Source organism: Mesoplodon densirostris, chromosome 7, assembly GCF_025265405.1.
Source record: "Mesoplodon densirostris isolate mMesDen1 chromosome 7, mMesDen1 primary haplotype, whole genome shotgun sequence".
Taxonomy (NCBI): Eukaryota; Metazoa; Chordata; class Mammalia; order Artiodactyla; family Ziphiidae; genus Mesoplodon; species Mesoplodon densirostris.
In genome coordinates, this window is record NC_082667.1 from 61,029,445 (window position 1) to 61,044,774 (window position 15,330).

Consider the following 15,330-nt stretch of genomic DNA (forward strand, 5'->3'; position numbering starts at 1 on the left):
GGGCGGGGCCATAGTTTGAACTAATTGTGTGCTTACGGCGGTGGCGCGAGCCCGCGACCAACGCGATCCGGGGAAAGCCGGAGTAGGAACGGGAGAGCGGGGCCAGGTAACCGGCACGGTCCCGCTGCTGGCGTGTGGTTTGGGCGCCCGCAGGGATGCCTGGGCCCAAAGGGGATGCTGGAGAGGCGGGTGTGAGCGGAAGGGCTCCTTCGTAACCGAGGCTGACTGGGGAGAGTCTATCTAGGGTAAGGTTTGTGAGGAGAGGGCCTTGTCCGAGGGGGAGGTGCCGGGCGTGCTTAGGGGGGAGGGTCTGTTTGGGGGCGTGCCCATGGAATCGTGTCTGAGGGCGACGCGAGTGCCGGTAATGCGGGTTCCTGAAAGGCTTGTCGCCGAGGGTTCGTGTAGTGGGAAGGCTTCGCCTATTATTGTTAACAATAGTGGTAGTAGTAATAAACATTTTCTGAGCCCCAACGACGTTTGAGACACTGTGCCACACTCTTTATATGGATCGTCTTTTTAATATTCCTAACAGCATTATTATACTTTACTACAGGTGGGCCATCTGAGGTTTATGTTCAGCTTGGCGAAGGTTGCATAGATAGTGCGTGGTTGGCTATACCGGGGTTTTTGTGGAGTTAGGCTTAAGTGGGGGGGGGAGGGGCTGTGTTGGCGGTGCGGGTTGTCTTGGACTAACGAGTCAATTTATTTTGAGCCTCACTTTTCACTTATGATGTAAACAACGAATTTACCTGCCTTACCTACTTTCCTGGGGTTGTTATGAGGGTGAAATCAGGTAAGCTGTTTCTTGGAAGCATCTTGGAGAGTAAATATTTTTGACTATAAGTGATGTGACTGTGTGAAGGTTTTTGTTGGAAGAGAGCCTAGCTGGGTTGATGCTGCCTCTTCTGGGCGCCCTCTTTTGCTTACCCCTGAGATAGCGCTTTTCATCTGGTATTTGTTTGTCTCCCCTACTAGATAGAGACGGTGTGTTTTGTACCTTCATCCTCATGCCTATGCAGGGTGTGAAATGTATCATGGTCATTAACGTATGCTTTGAAATGAATGAGCTTACTTGGGCTGAAAAGGGATAGGAGCCTGGCTTTTCCATCTGTATTTAGTGGCTTTTGAACCTCTTACTATGTCCTCTTGCCTGGAAGGGCACTGCCTTCGAAAAATGTGATAATACTTACTTTAACGCATGCTTACCTTTCTCTGCGGTCTGTTGCCTGGTCATGTTGCCTGGTCATGTGTTTCTAAAGTTCTGGATAGTCAAGTGTGGTGAGCAGAAACCTTTGATGGGAAGGGAATTGGAGCTCTACATTGTGGAGATCTTTACTGCTATGAATATATGGGAACCTTGAGGGAATGTTCACATCAAGTAAGGCATCTTTCAGCCAGCAGGAATGAATGTATGTGTTCCCTCCCTCTCTGTTCCTGTGTGGTATTTTCTCCTTCAGAGGAAGAGGAACATACTTCTTAGTAAAAGCTGCCAAAGTATTCTCTTCTTGGCCCAAGTTCAAGCAAATGATGACTAATTGTAAAGCCTGAATTCTAATCCAAAGCCCAAAACTGTACTCCCCCAAACTAGAAGATCTTAACCAAAAGCTCATATAAGGAACATTTCTATTTAGAATGTTCATTTTTTAATTTATGGAATATGGGAGTGGGAAGAATGCCTTGAACTAAAATTTGAGTTCTAGAACTGTTAGGATAGGGGAAAGCCCTGCCACAGATGGATAAACAGAGCTGATCAGGGAATGTTTTGACAGCTGTGTCTAATTGATAAAACCCTATGGTCAGTAGGTATGTTGGGGGTCATTTATTTCAGCCTCTCCACCCAGTTTACATTAAACATATCGAAACGTATTGTCCAGGCTCAAAATGAGCATTCCCAAGAATGAGACCACTCCCAAAGGTAGTCATCTTAATGTTAGAACAATTCTAATAAATAATAATTGTTTTGTGCTGTCACTGATTGTTTCATTTTACCCATATACATTTACTGTTTGTTTTTTCATTATTCTTTCTTGCATTTTATCCCTTCTTTTTGTGTCAAATAGATGAATACATCCTTCAGTTTTTTGTTTTTGGGGTTTTTTTTGGCCATGCCAGTGGCGTAGGGGATCTTAGTTCCCTGACCAGGGATCGAACCTGTGTTCCCTGCAGTGGCAGTGCAGAGTCCTAACCACTGGACCACTGGGGAATTCCCCCTTCAGATGTTTTCTTAGTAAGGGTCTGTTAGTGGTAAATACTCTGTTGGAAAATATCGTTATTTCCTTGTCAGTCTTGATTGATAGTTTAGCTGCGTACTAGGCTTCCAATTATTTTTTTCCCAGTGCTTTGAAAATGGCATTTTACAGAAATTCTGGCTTTTTGTTGTTACTCTTGAGAACTGTGCTCACAATTGAACTATTATTTCATTGTATGTAACCTGCCTTTTTCTCTGGTTGTTTTTAAGATCCTTTTTTTCCCTCATTTGTGTTCTACAGTTTCATTACATGGTGTGGATTTAATTTTATCCTACTGGGGGCTTATAGTGATGCCTCAATCTGAGATTTCATACCTTTCAATTTTGTAAAAATTCCCTTCTTTATTAAAAAAAATGTTTTTCCGGGCTTCCCTGGTGGTGCAGTGGTTAAGAATCCGTCTGCCAGTGCAGGGGACGCGGGTTCAAGCCCTGGTCCAGGAAGATCCTACTTACCGCAGAGCAACTAAGCCCATGCGCCATGGCTACTGAGCCTGCCCTCTAGGGCCCGTGAGCCACAACTACTGAAGCCCGCGCGCCTAGAGCCTCGTGCTCCGCAACAAGAGAAGCCACCGCTATGAGGAGCCCCCACTTGATGCAACTAGAGAAAGCCCGCGCGCAGCAACAAAGACCCAACGCAGCCAAAAATAAATAAAATAAATTAAAAAAAACCAAAAAAGCTTTTCCATCTGTCTCTATACAAAAATATTACATTACTGACTATATTCCTCACACTGTGCAGTTAATACCTGTGACTCACTTATTTTGTAACTGGAAGTTTGTACCTCTTAATCTCCCTCACCCATTTTTCATCCCCCCCAGTCTGCTTCCCTAGCAACCACGTGTTTGTTTTCTGTGACTCTTTCTGTTTTGTTATGTTTTTTAGATTTCACATATAATTGAAATTGTACAGTATTTGTCTCTCTCTGTCTGACTTATTTCACTTACCTAGTACCCTCTAGGTCCATCCGTGTTGTCGCAAATGGTAAGAGTTCATTCTTTTTTACAGCTGAGTAATATTCCATTAGATATATGTACCACATCTTCTTTATCCATTCATCTATCCATGGGCATTTAGGTTGCTTTCATATCTTGGCTATTATAAATAATGCTGCAATGAACATAGGGGTGTATATATCTTTTCACCCCATTTTTGTTTTCTTTGGATAAACACCCAGGAGTGGAATTGCTGGGTCATATAGTAGTTCTGTTTTAATTTTTTGAGGAACTTCCATACTATTTTCCATAGTGGCTGCACCAATTTACATTCTGCCAACAGTGCCTGAGGGTTCCCTTTTCTCCACCTCCTCCCCAGGACTTGTTGTTTGTTGTCTTTTTGATAATAGCCATTCTAACAGGTATGAGGTGATATCTTTTAGTGGTTTTAATTTGCATTTCCCTGATGATTAGTGATGTTGAGCATCTTTTCATGTGCCCATTGGCCATCTGTTTGTCTTCTTTGAAAAAAAAGTTCAGATCCTCTGCCCATTTTTTAATTTGTTTTTTTTTTAATGTTGAGTTATATGAGTTCTTTGTATATTTTGGATATTAACCCTTTGTCAGATATATTGTTTGTGACTATCTTCTCCCATACCATGTTCTGGTCTTCTTTTCACTTTTTTGTTGCTAGTTTCCATTGCTATACAAAAGCTCTCTAGTTTGATGTAGTTCCATTTGTTTCCCTTGCCTGAAGAGACATATCCAAAAAAATACTGCTAAGACTGCTGTCAAAGAGCACACTGCTTGAGTTTTCTTCTAGGAGGTTTATGGTTTCAGGTCTTACATTTAAGTCTTCATTCATTTGGAATTTGTTTTTGTATATGGTGTGAGAAAGGAGAAAGTAGTCCAGTTTGAATCTTTTGCATTTAACTGTACAGTTTTCCCAATACTATTTATTTATTTATTTATTTATTTATTTATTTATTTTGTGGTACGTGGGCTTCTCACTGTTGTGGCCTCTCCCGTTGCGGAGCACAGGCTCTGGACGCACAGGCTCAGTGGCCATGGCTCACGGACCCAGCCGCTGCGCAGCATGTGGGATCTTCCCGGACCGGGGCACGAACCCATGTCCCCTGCATCGGCAGGCGGACTCTCAACCACTGCGCCACCAGGGAAGGCCCCCAATACTATTTATTGAAAAGACTTTTACTCATTGTATAGTCTCATCTCCTTTGTTGTAGATTGATTGATCATGTAAGTGTGTGTTCATTTCTGCATTCTCTATTCTGTTCCGTTGATCTGTGTGTCTTTTTTTAAAAATTAATTTATTTAATTAATTTTTGTCTGCATTGGGTCTTTGTTGCGGTACATGGGCTTCTCATTGCGGAGGCTTCTCTTTGTTTCGGAGCACGGGCTCTAGGCACGTGGGCTTCAGTAGTTGTGGTGTGTGGGCTCAGTAGTTGTGGCACATGGGCTCTAGAGCACAGGCTCAGTAGTTGTGGCACACGGGCTTAGTTGCTCCGCGGCATGTGGGATCTTCCTGGACCAGGGCTCGAACCCATGTCCACTGCATTAGCAGACGGATTCTTACCCACTGCGCCACCAGGGAAGCCCCTGTGTGTCTGTTTTGGTGTACTGTTTTGGTTACTATAGTATTGTAGTATAGTTTGAAATCAGGGAGCATGATACCTTCAGTTTTGTTCTTCAGGGTTGTTTTGGCTATTCAGGGTCTTTTGTGTTTCCATACAAACTTTAGAATTATTTGTCCTAGTTCTGTGAAAAATTCCCTTGGTATTTTGATAGGGATTGCACCGAATTTGTAGAATGCCTTAGGCTAGAATGGTCATTTTAACAATACAGTACGTCCTCTACGTACGAACCTTCAAGTTGCGAACTTTCAAAGATGCGAACATGTATTCAAATGTCCAATCACATAAGGTAGTTCACGTGTCTGGCATACATTGTCACGTGCATGCATCCTCTACAAGTGGTTCTGCTTTTGTGTACTTTTCTGTACAGTACTCTGTACAGTACAGTAGTACAGTATCTTTATTTCAAGCCCAAGATGTCCAGAAGCAAGCATAAAAGCAGCAGTGATGTAGCTGGTACTACTGTACATTTCAAGGTACTGTACTGTAAGATTAAAATTTTATTTTTGTGTTTGTTTTTTATGTATTATTTGTGTGAAAAGTATTATAAACCTATTATAGTACAGTACTATGTAGCCGATTGTGTTAGTTGGCCATCTAGGCTAACTTTGTTGGACTTAAGAACAAATTGGACTTACACTCTTGGAAGGGAACTTGTTCGTATGTAGGGGACTTAACTGTATTAATTCTTCCAATCCATTAGCATGGTGTATCTTTCCATTTGTTAGTATCATCTTTAAGTTCTTTCATCAGTGTCTTGTCTTTTTCTTAGTACAGGCCTTTTACCTCAGTTAGATTTATTACTAGATATTTTATTCCTTTTGATACAATTGTAAATAAAATTGCTTTCTTAATTTCTCTTTCTGATAATTCTTTGTTAGTGTATAGAAACACAACAGATTTCTGTATATTAATTTTGTATTCTGCAACTTTACTGAATTCATTGATGAGTTCTAATTTTTTTTTGGTGATCCCTTTAGAATTTTCTGTAGTATCATGTCATCTGCAAACAGTGACAGTTTTACTTCTTCCTTCCCAATTTGGATTCTTTTTATTTCTTTTTCTTGCCTGATTGCTGTGGCTAGGACTTCCAATACTAGGTTGACTAAAAGTGGCGAGAGTGGGCATCCTGTCTTGTTCCTGATCTTAGAGGAAATGCCTTCAGCTTTTTACTGTTGAGTATGATGTTAGCTGTGGGCTTGTCATACATGGTCTTTATTTTGTTGAGATGTTCCCTCTAGACCCACCTTTTTTTTGGTCATTTAAAAAACATTTATTTATTTTTGGCTGCATTGGATCTTTGTTGCTATGCATGCATTTTCTAGTTGTGGTGAGCAGGGGCTACTCTTCGTTGCGTTGCACAGGCTTCTCATTTCGGTGGCTTCTCTTGTTGCTTCTCTTGGGCTCTAGGTGCGTGAGCTTCAGTAGTTGTGGCATGCAGGCTCAGTAGTTGTGGCTCACGGACTCTAGAGCACAGGCTCAGTAGTTGTGGCACACGGGCTTAGTTGCTCCGTGGCACGTGGGATATTCCTGGACCAGGGATTGAACCTATGTCCCCTTCATTGGCAGACGGATTCTTAACCACTGCGCCACCAGGGAAGTCCCATCTAGACCCACTTTGATGATAGTTTTTTTAAAATCATAAATGGATGTTGAATTTTGTCAGAAGTGTTTTCTGCATTCATTTAGATGATTTTTATTCTTCAGTTTGTTAATGTGGTGTATCACACTGATTGATTTGTGGATATTGAACCATCTTTGCATCCCTGGGATAAATACCACTTGATCATCGTGCACAATCCTTTTAATGTGTTGTTGAATTTGGTTTGCTAATATTTTGTTGAGGATTTTCACAGCTATAAAGTGATATTGGCCTGTAATTTTCTTTCTTTGTGATACCTTTGTCTGGTTTTGGTGTTGTGGTGATGCTGGCCTTGAAAATGTTTGGAAGCATTCCTTTCTCTGTAATTATTTTGGAAAAGTTTGAGAAGAATAGGTGTTAACTCTTTTTTAAATGTTTGGTAGAATTCACCTGTGAAGTCGTCTGGTCCTTCAGTTATATTGGCAGTTTTTTAAAATTGCTGATTCAATTTTATTACTGGGAATTGGTCTATTTATATTTTCTATTTCTTCCTTATTCAGTCCTGGGAGTTTGTACATTTCTAAGAATTTGTCCATTTCTCTTAGGTTGTCCATTTTATTGGCATATACCTCTTTAAATAGTGCCTCTCTCTGATCTCATATTTAACTTACCTTGAACCTTCTATTGTTAATTCTGTCCTCCACATCTCTTATTCTTTTCTTCATGATTTCTGTCTCTATCTTTCTGTGGTACCTCTAGGTAATTTCCTTAAATCTATCTCTTAGCATACTAATTACTCTTAAGCTAGAACTAATTTATTTTTTTAATATATAAATTTAAATATTTATTTATTTATTTTTGGCTGCGTTGCTGCACGTGGGCTTTCTCTAGTTGCGGCAAGTGGGGGCTACTCTTTGTTGAGTTGCGCAGGCTTCTCGTTGCGGTGGCTTCTCTTATTTTGGAGCATGGGCTCTAGGCACACAGACTTCGGTAGTTGTGGCTTGTGGGCTCTAGAGTGCAGGCTCAGTAGTTGTGGCACGTGGGCTTAGTTGCTCCGTGGCATGTGGATCTTCCCGGACCAGGGATCAAACCCGTGTCCCCTGCATTGGCAGGCAGATTCTTAACCACTGTGCCACCAGGGAAGCCCCTAATTTACTTTTTGAATTCTTATTTTCATTAGCTAAGTTTTTCATTTCCTCAAGTACTCTTTGGTTCATTTTCAAATCTGCCTCTTTGTTTTTCATGGTATCTTGTTTTTGTCTTGTGTTTTCAATTCATCTATATTAATTTTAAATAAATTTAACTTAATGTGTTTGTTCAATTTTCTGAAGCCTTTCAAGTATAATCCTGTCGTTTGTTTTAATGACTCTTTGTCATGATGGATTGTTTCCTCAAGTATTTTATAATTTTGGATTGTGAGCTCATATTCAAAGGAGTATCATCTATGATAGCCTTATGTAGCTTGAGTTGAGGTCAGTTCTCTCAAGAACAGCTTTTTAATTTTTATCAGCTTTGCTTAATTATAATTTATGCATGTATAATACACTTTATTTAAAGTAAAAAGTATTTTTACAGATTTATGCATTTATAAAAAGCTGCCCCAATCAAGATACAGAGCATTCCCATCACTCCCAAAAGTTTCCTTATGCCTCTTTACAGTTCATCTTTCCCTTTACCTTGGCCCCAGGAGCCACTATAGATTAATTTGTATTTTCTAGAATTTTATCTAAGTCAAATTACACAGAGTGTACCTTTGTGTCTGCTTTCTTTCAGGCAGTGTAATGCATTTGAAATTTATCTATTTAGTACATATATCAGTAATTTGTTACTTTCTGTTCCTAAGTAGTATTCTCTTATATGACTATATCATACAGTTTTGTTTATCATTTACTGTTGATGGACATTTGGGTTGTTTCCAGTTTTTGGTTGTTGTGATAAAATTGTTGTGAGCATTCATGTACAAATCTTTGAGTGGACATGTATTTTCTTGACTCTTTGGAGTGAAATGGCTGGGTCATATGGCAAGTTATCTTTAAATTTTTAAGAAATTACCAGTTTTCCAAAGTGGCTGTACTGTTTTATGTTCCCATTGCAGTGTCTGAGAGCTCTAGTTTCTTTATATTCTTACCAACACTTGGTATTGTCAGTCTTTTTAATTTTAGCCGTTCTCATGGAGGTGTAGTGTTATTGTGGTTTTAATTTACATTTTCCTGATGATGTTGAACATCTTTTGGCCATTTGTGTATCTCCTGCAGCAACTTTGTATTTGCTCCTGCTGGGAACTAAAGGCTGTTCCCAACCTGGGAGTAAAATGTCTGTAATTTTTCTGTACTTGTAGATTTCCAGGCCACAGACTTAGTATAAATTTTTAACTCCAAATCCACCTCTTGTGTGCACCTATGGTTATTAATTCCTAGAAAGTTTTTTTCCTCCCACTTTACTAGGTGAGCAAGGCAACCTCCTTTATTTCCCTGTGGACAGATTTTTTTTTTTTTTCCTAGTCTGTCTTTTTTACTGAGGATCCCAGCCTTTATACAGAGATCTCAGTTGTTTTTTACGGGCTCAAGATCTCCTAGACTATGAGGAGGTTACGAATTCCTTACATTGCTGGGACAGCTATGCCTCACTAATCCAATTTTCAGCTTCTTTGTTTCTGTTTCCTGGGATTTCTCCTACTTTCTTGTGAGTTCAGTTTATCTAGTGTAAGTTAGGATCCTATAAGGAAAATAGAAACCACACACAGATATTTTAATAGAGTGAATTCAGTAAAGGTGCTTAGTTTAAACCCTTGTTGGAGGGCTGAAAGAGCAAAAAGGGAGTCTTAAAGTAACTTTGATATAATAACTGCATTAAGCAGCTGCCTCATCCAAGACTGAAAAACAAAGGGAAGAAGGTAGGGGTTGTCAGAACCTAGAATTCTGGAGGGATCCGATGGAACTGCATGCACCCTGATTCTCTGAGGAGAGGGTGTTGCTGGTTTCTCAGGAGCTCACAGGAGGGGCCTGGAGGAGCCAGGTTTGGTTGAGCCCTGCCCTGCTGGTGCTGGTGCCTCTGAGAGGGAGTTTAGAAAGAAGCAGGGAAGAATGAACTGCTGTTGTCAAGAAACAGCGAGCCACAGGAAGAAGGAAGTCCCTTGCAGCCTCTTCCTGCCTTCCATTTTCCCTTTAGCACCCCCTGTAGACAGAACCTAACTGGGAGCCCGCTGACAAAGGTGAGATAGTATTGGTGGAGTCCGAGCCCCAGCATCACAGAGCAGAGCATAACAGGGTAGGTGTGGAGCTGAGAGAAAATAACTTAACTAGCAAGTCTAAAAGGATTTTTATTATATTTTTCTAAGCATTTCCAGGCATATTTAGTAGGAAGATTTTCGGGTCATCTGGTCCATTATATCAACAGTTAGTAATAGCGATAGATGACTTTCTTTTTTTTCCAGCATATACCGTGAGCCAGGCACTGTTCTAAGCACTTTACATGAACTGCTTCCCAAAGTTCTATGAGGTAAGTACTATTATTACTACTATAAATTAATCTACCCCAAACCATACAGTTTGTAAGTGGTAGAGTTGGTGTTCTAATCCAAGCATTCTGGGTTCCATAATGCACATTCTTCTTTATTGTGCTGAAAGTTCTTCCCTACATCAAACCAAAATCTATCCTGCTGTAACTTCTACTCACTAGTTCTGTTTTTGGCTTCTTGCAAGGGGACATGTAAGTCTTTCTCCTTGTCTACATGACAAGCATGCATATGTTTGAAAAATGTTTTCATGTTTTCCCTGGCATAACATCCGTAGTTCTCTCCTCACATTTGCCATGACGTGACTTTCAGACCCTTCACCACGGTGGTTGTCATTCTTTCTCGTACGTGCTCTGACTTTGCTTTTCAGAGGTGGGGCACAGATTCGTCTTCTACTAACATGACCTGAGCCACAGTGATGTTTTGGGTAGGTCTGTCAGATTAATGATTCCCAGGGGAGTGTATGGAGTAACAGCCTGTCCTCCACTTCCCACCATAGGCAGCCTTTTTTTCCCCCCAAAGGCAACCTTTTTAATATGAACTGTTGTACCAGGTCTTTACCATCCCATGTGAGTTTGGTTGATTTCTTTTATTCTAAATGCAGGGCTTTATGTGTAGTCCTGTTAAATTATATATTGGCTCTTTTTGGTATCATGGAACCTGTTAAGATCTTTTTGCCGGATCAAATCTAAAAACATTGTATTTTCTTTTCTTCACAGTTTATATAATTCCAAAGTTTAACAAGCAGACCTTACATGTTTTCATTCTGTCTTTGGTAAAAATGCTAAACATGGTAGGTTTGAGAAGAAAGCTGAATGTTACACCTCTGGAAATCTTACTTCAGTTGATGGAGGTTTGGGGGGAATAGTTTTGACTATTCTTTCTGCTAAATTGGCGGGGGGAGCTGTCTGGAAAGGGCAGAATCTTGGCTGTCAATGAGGGGAGGAGAGAGTCAAGGCTAAGGATTGGCCTTTGGGCAGTCAGTCACCCTAATAAGGGACCACTTGGCAGAAGTAGAATGATCTGGTGGCTGTAGAAGGGAGAGAGTGCATATTGCACAGCATGCTTCTGGGTTGAGGCCTCTCTTGGCAGCTGTGTCAGCTGTCCTTTCTGTCCTCTTTAAGGGCCAGTTTCTTTGAAGCAGTGCAGGAAATGCCAGTGATTCAGCCTTGCATATTTCTTCTGCCTTATTGCAGCTCAGGACTGGTTTGTCTGGTGAGGAGTGAAGACTGTGTATGTATTTTGGGCTTATTTATTTGACCACCTGGGTGCCTTCCTGTGACTGGCCAGAGACACTTGCTTTGCAGGCTGTCAAGTTTTTGGTACCCTGTGGCAAGGTGAATACAGTGTGACCTGAGGTCTTGGTCCTGTGTGTGGGTAGCAACTGCATTCTGCCCTGTAAGGGAGCATTTGTCAAGTGCCTGACTTCTGGATGGTCTCAGTGAGGGATGAGGTAACAATAGCTTTGACTGCCTACTTTTCTGTCTCTCCTGTGGCGTGACGATGTGAGTTTGAGGGAAACCTCTTGTTCCCTTAGAGTTTGCCACTCTACCCCTCATGAACTACTGCAAAGTGGACTCTGTGTGGTTGCTGACCCCCAAAGCCCAGTTTCCTTAGGCAGTGAGCAAATCATAATGAGTGCCTTTTACACCTCTCATAGAGCTGAATATTTAACAAGTGTATTTATAATACAGGATTTCCCTACTCCCCAGCTGTTCAAACCTACAGATACTTTACAAGAATAATGTAACAAATGCTTGTATATTCTTCACCTAGATTCACTAATTGTTAACAGTTTGCTATTTTTGGTCTCTATCCTTCATTTTCTGAAACTTTTGACTGTTAGATGTAAACATCATGTTACTTCATCCCTAAATATTTCCACAAGTATTTCCTAAAAAAATAAGAGTATCTTCCTATCATAACCACAATAAAATTACACTCAGAAATTCAATACATCCGGTATACAATACTTGTTCAGATTGCTCTAATTTTTCCAATGATGTCTTTCATAGACTTTTTGTCAGTTCAGGATCCATTGAAGGATCATGCATGCGTTAGTTGTCACGACTTTGTGACGCCTTTATTCTGCTTTAACTTTGAACAGTTTTTAAATCCCTTAATAATCTTGAATGACTTTTCGTCTGTCACAGCATTGACATTCTTTAGAGTTCAAGTTAGTTTTTTGCAGAATGTCTCTTAATTTGGATTTGTATGACTATTTCCTCTTGACTGGATACAGGTTAAACATTTTTGGTAGAACTAGATAGGTTAATACAGTAGTTTGATAGTGAAGCTAGAAAACACATGGAAACAGTATTCAGTTTTGCATGACAGTACATAATTTAGCACTCATTTATGTTGTCTAATCTGTAAGCCCCATCAGAATTGAGAGAAGAGGGAATTCAGTAGGACCTGGAGGTACTAGGAGAGACTTTAGTAGGAAGGTGGGATTTGGAAGATGGATAGAATTTGAGGCAGTTGGAGTATGGTTAGACAAGCTGCTATTTGGACTTCTCATCCCACTACTAAGGTTATATATCATGAAAAGTGAATTCCCTCTTCAGAGTTTAGAGCTCTGTATCTTTCATGGTGTTTGTACTACTGGGAAGCCTAATAGTTTAGAGCTCTTGCTTTGGTTTCAGACAGGCCTAGAGACTGTGCTCAGCATTTTGACAGCTGCCTAACCTTAGGGAAGTTTCCTTATGTGCAAGCTAGAAAGAGTATTGGTAACTCTTTAAAATGTTATTGTGATGCTCAGAGTGAAATATTGCATAAATACTTGAATTAAAACATTTGAATGCCTTTAGGTGGGGGCAACACTTCCTAGTTTTTCCATGCACCACACTGGAACATTCATTTCTATTACCTGCCTAACCCCTGAAGGGGCTTGAATTTACCACTGCTGGATAACTGAAGGCATGGAAATGAGAAAGGACTTGGCTCATGCAGAGAGAAATGGGAAGACTGGCTTGATTAGTTAAGAGTGTACACTGTGGAACAGTGGGAAATAAGGTTGAATAAATGACTTGAGGCTATATAATGGAGGGCTTGGAAAGTTAAGACAAGGGATTTAGATATGGTGCTTTAGGGAGAAAACCATGGAAGGTTTTTGAGCAGGAGGGACACACTTGGAAATGTGAGTGGTATGGAGCCTCCTGAGGAAGGACCTTTCCTGCTTTAGAGACTGGATCCCTAGTATGGCAGGGCCTTCCCAGTGCTGACCACGTTGGGGTGTGGTTTGGCTGTCTTGCCACAGGGGGCCAGACTTTCTGCCCCAGTGACTCTTCCTGCTCTGCCACTGACCCACCCACATTGAACTAGGCTGCGTGGCTTCCCTTCCGGTGGCTGTCTGATCTACAGAATGCTGGGGCTGCCCAGGATGATGTGAGGCTGAGCTGACCAACAGTCGGCGGGATGGGGGAACGAACAGCATTCCTGTCCCTTTGCCCCTTCCTTGGGTGGAGGCTAATTATAAGCCAGATTGCCAGGAATCACTTTGTCCGAACCTGAGAAAGCTGTTCACCAGCAGGTAAGTCAAGATGGTTCCTGCCCTCTCTCTCCTTTTTCATAGGTCAGCTTTTTCCTGAACAGGATCTCTACTGCTTTCTTTTTCCTTGATCCAGGTTCTTCTAAGTAACCTTCTTTCAATTACTTGAAGTAAACAAGTTACTGCAGGAGATGGGCAGAGATGTTTAATAAACATATTCTTCTAGCTGTGGGAGGAGAGTCTAGGGGGTTTCACTGACCCCTGTTTTGAGGTAGATTACCCAGAACTATTGTGAACCAGGCACTAAAAGATGGCTCATACTCATAGGAGCCACTGCAGAGAAATACTGGTTTTAAGCTATCATTTCTCAGCAACTGGGTTTCAAAACCATTCTTGCTGTGCTTTAGTGTCCTGAGTTATCTCCCCTTTGAAAGACAGCAGGGAGGAACAGGAAGGGGGAGGTGCACTTATGCTGGGAGTCAGGGTGACTAGGTTTCTAGTCCTGATTACTGCTAACCAGCTGTGTGACCAGGGACAAACTGCCTAACCCCAGTGGACTATAGTTTTCTTATATGTAAAAATGAGCAGTTTAGATTATATGATCTAGAAGATTTCTTCCAGAGCCAAAATTTATGATTATGTAATGTGTGACTGTAAATTAGTATAATAGTTTATCTTTAACACACGTGACCATATATTGGCTATACCTTGTCCCCTATTGTAATTTTGGGACAATTAGAGTATTTGTAAGTTTGTCCCCCTCAAAGTAATTGTGTTCTCAGCCTTTACGTTTATTTGGGTGATGTTGCCAGTGCTCAAAACATTTTTGGCCTCTAAGCCAATCTTTTGAATATTCTCAGAGGTAGCAAATCTTCACTCTTGCTTGGTAGATTCAGTTTTTGGAAACAGCTAGAAGATACTGTGAGCCAAAGACAAGCAAGGCAGTATCTTTTTTGGTGAAGAATGAGGTGTGACTGTAAAATAATAAGATTTAATTTTTGTGTGTGTCTCGCATGGAGTAGACTTTAAAGGCAGTTCCCAAAGGAGTGTTTTGTAAATCTTAGGAGACTATTTTGATTACAGTTTTCACTTGATTCAACAAGACTGGAAATGTTTGTTTAAAAGGGTGTCACTTCCTTTATACTCCCTGTGCGTATGCCTGCTTCTAGGTCAAAGGGACAAGGTAGTGGGCGGAGAAAATTAGCCTTTCTCGTGGTAGTCCTCCCAAATCACAAATGTGCTGAGGGTCAAAAAGGGTTGGAACATGTTGCTATGGGACATTGTAGCTGAGGAGCCACTGCCGTCCCGGCTCCAGAAGACTCAACAACCACAAGTTCCTCAGGCTGCAGCAGCCACTGCTCACCAGCACACCATAGTCCATCAGGATGATTCCCAGGTGGCGTGGCTGAAGCAGGCGATTTGGTAGCTCCAGTCTTTTGTAGGAGAAATGATGTATCAGCTTACTTTGTTGTCTGTTGTTGTTTGTTTATTTGTTTTCCTCAGCAGTTTGAGTTTGAGGAAGGGAGGGGATGGGTGGGTGTCAAAGCAGAGGGGCTCTCTTGAACGCATTTCAGTTAGGCTGTCTGTAGTATCCTGGACTCTGTTCCTGGAAATGGTGTCTTGTTGATAACTAGTCAAGAAAATAAGGTGCTAAGCATCCTAATCAAAAGGTTCTGTCACTAAGTCACTTTGTGATTCTCTTTCTCACGGCCATGTTTTCTTCATTTTTCTTCATTGAAAGAGTTAGATACTAAGAGTTCTAGATCTGAAAACAGGTAGGCCAAAGGAGGTTTGAGGTAGGGAACTATCTGTTTGTTCTAAGCTGCTTGACTATTAGACTAGGGGGGTAGGAGTGGAATTCCTTTTTAGTCCTTAAATTATAGTGACTATACTCTCTACTCACAGTCACAG

The 15,330-nt window shown here is 41.1% G+C and overlaps 1 protein-coding gene and 1 non-coding gene across 9 annotated transcripts in view; one reads left to right on the forward strand and one right to left on the reverse strand.

Moving 5' to 3' along the window:
- Positions 1–10: 10 nt before the first annotated feature.
- Positions 11–15,330, forward strand: part of NUMA1 (nuclear mitotic apparatus protein 1) — a 74,160-nt gene continuing 58,840 nt past the window's right edge. For 3 of the 8 annotated variants that reach the window (XM_060105551.1, XM_060105549.1, XM_060105556.1), the window contains exon 1: positions 11–245. The gene's annotated coding sequence lies outside the window, so the exon portion shown is untranslated. Of the gene's footprint in view, positions 246–9,848; positions 9,914–15,330 lie in introns of all 8 variants that reach the window. The other 5 variants (XM_060105559.1, XM_060105557.1, XM_060105558.1 and 2 more) reach the window with 3 other exon arrangements.
- On the reverse strand, positions 2,130–2,203 carry TRNAG-GCC (transfer RNA glycine (anticodon GCC)). The gene has a single exon. It is a non-coding gene; the product is annotated as a tRNA-Gly (tRNA).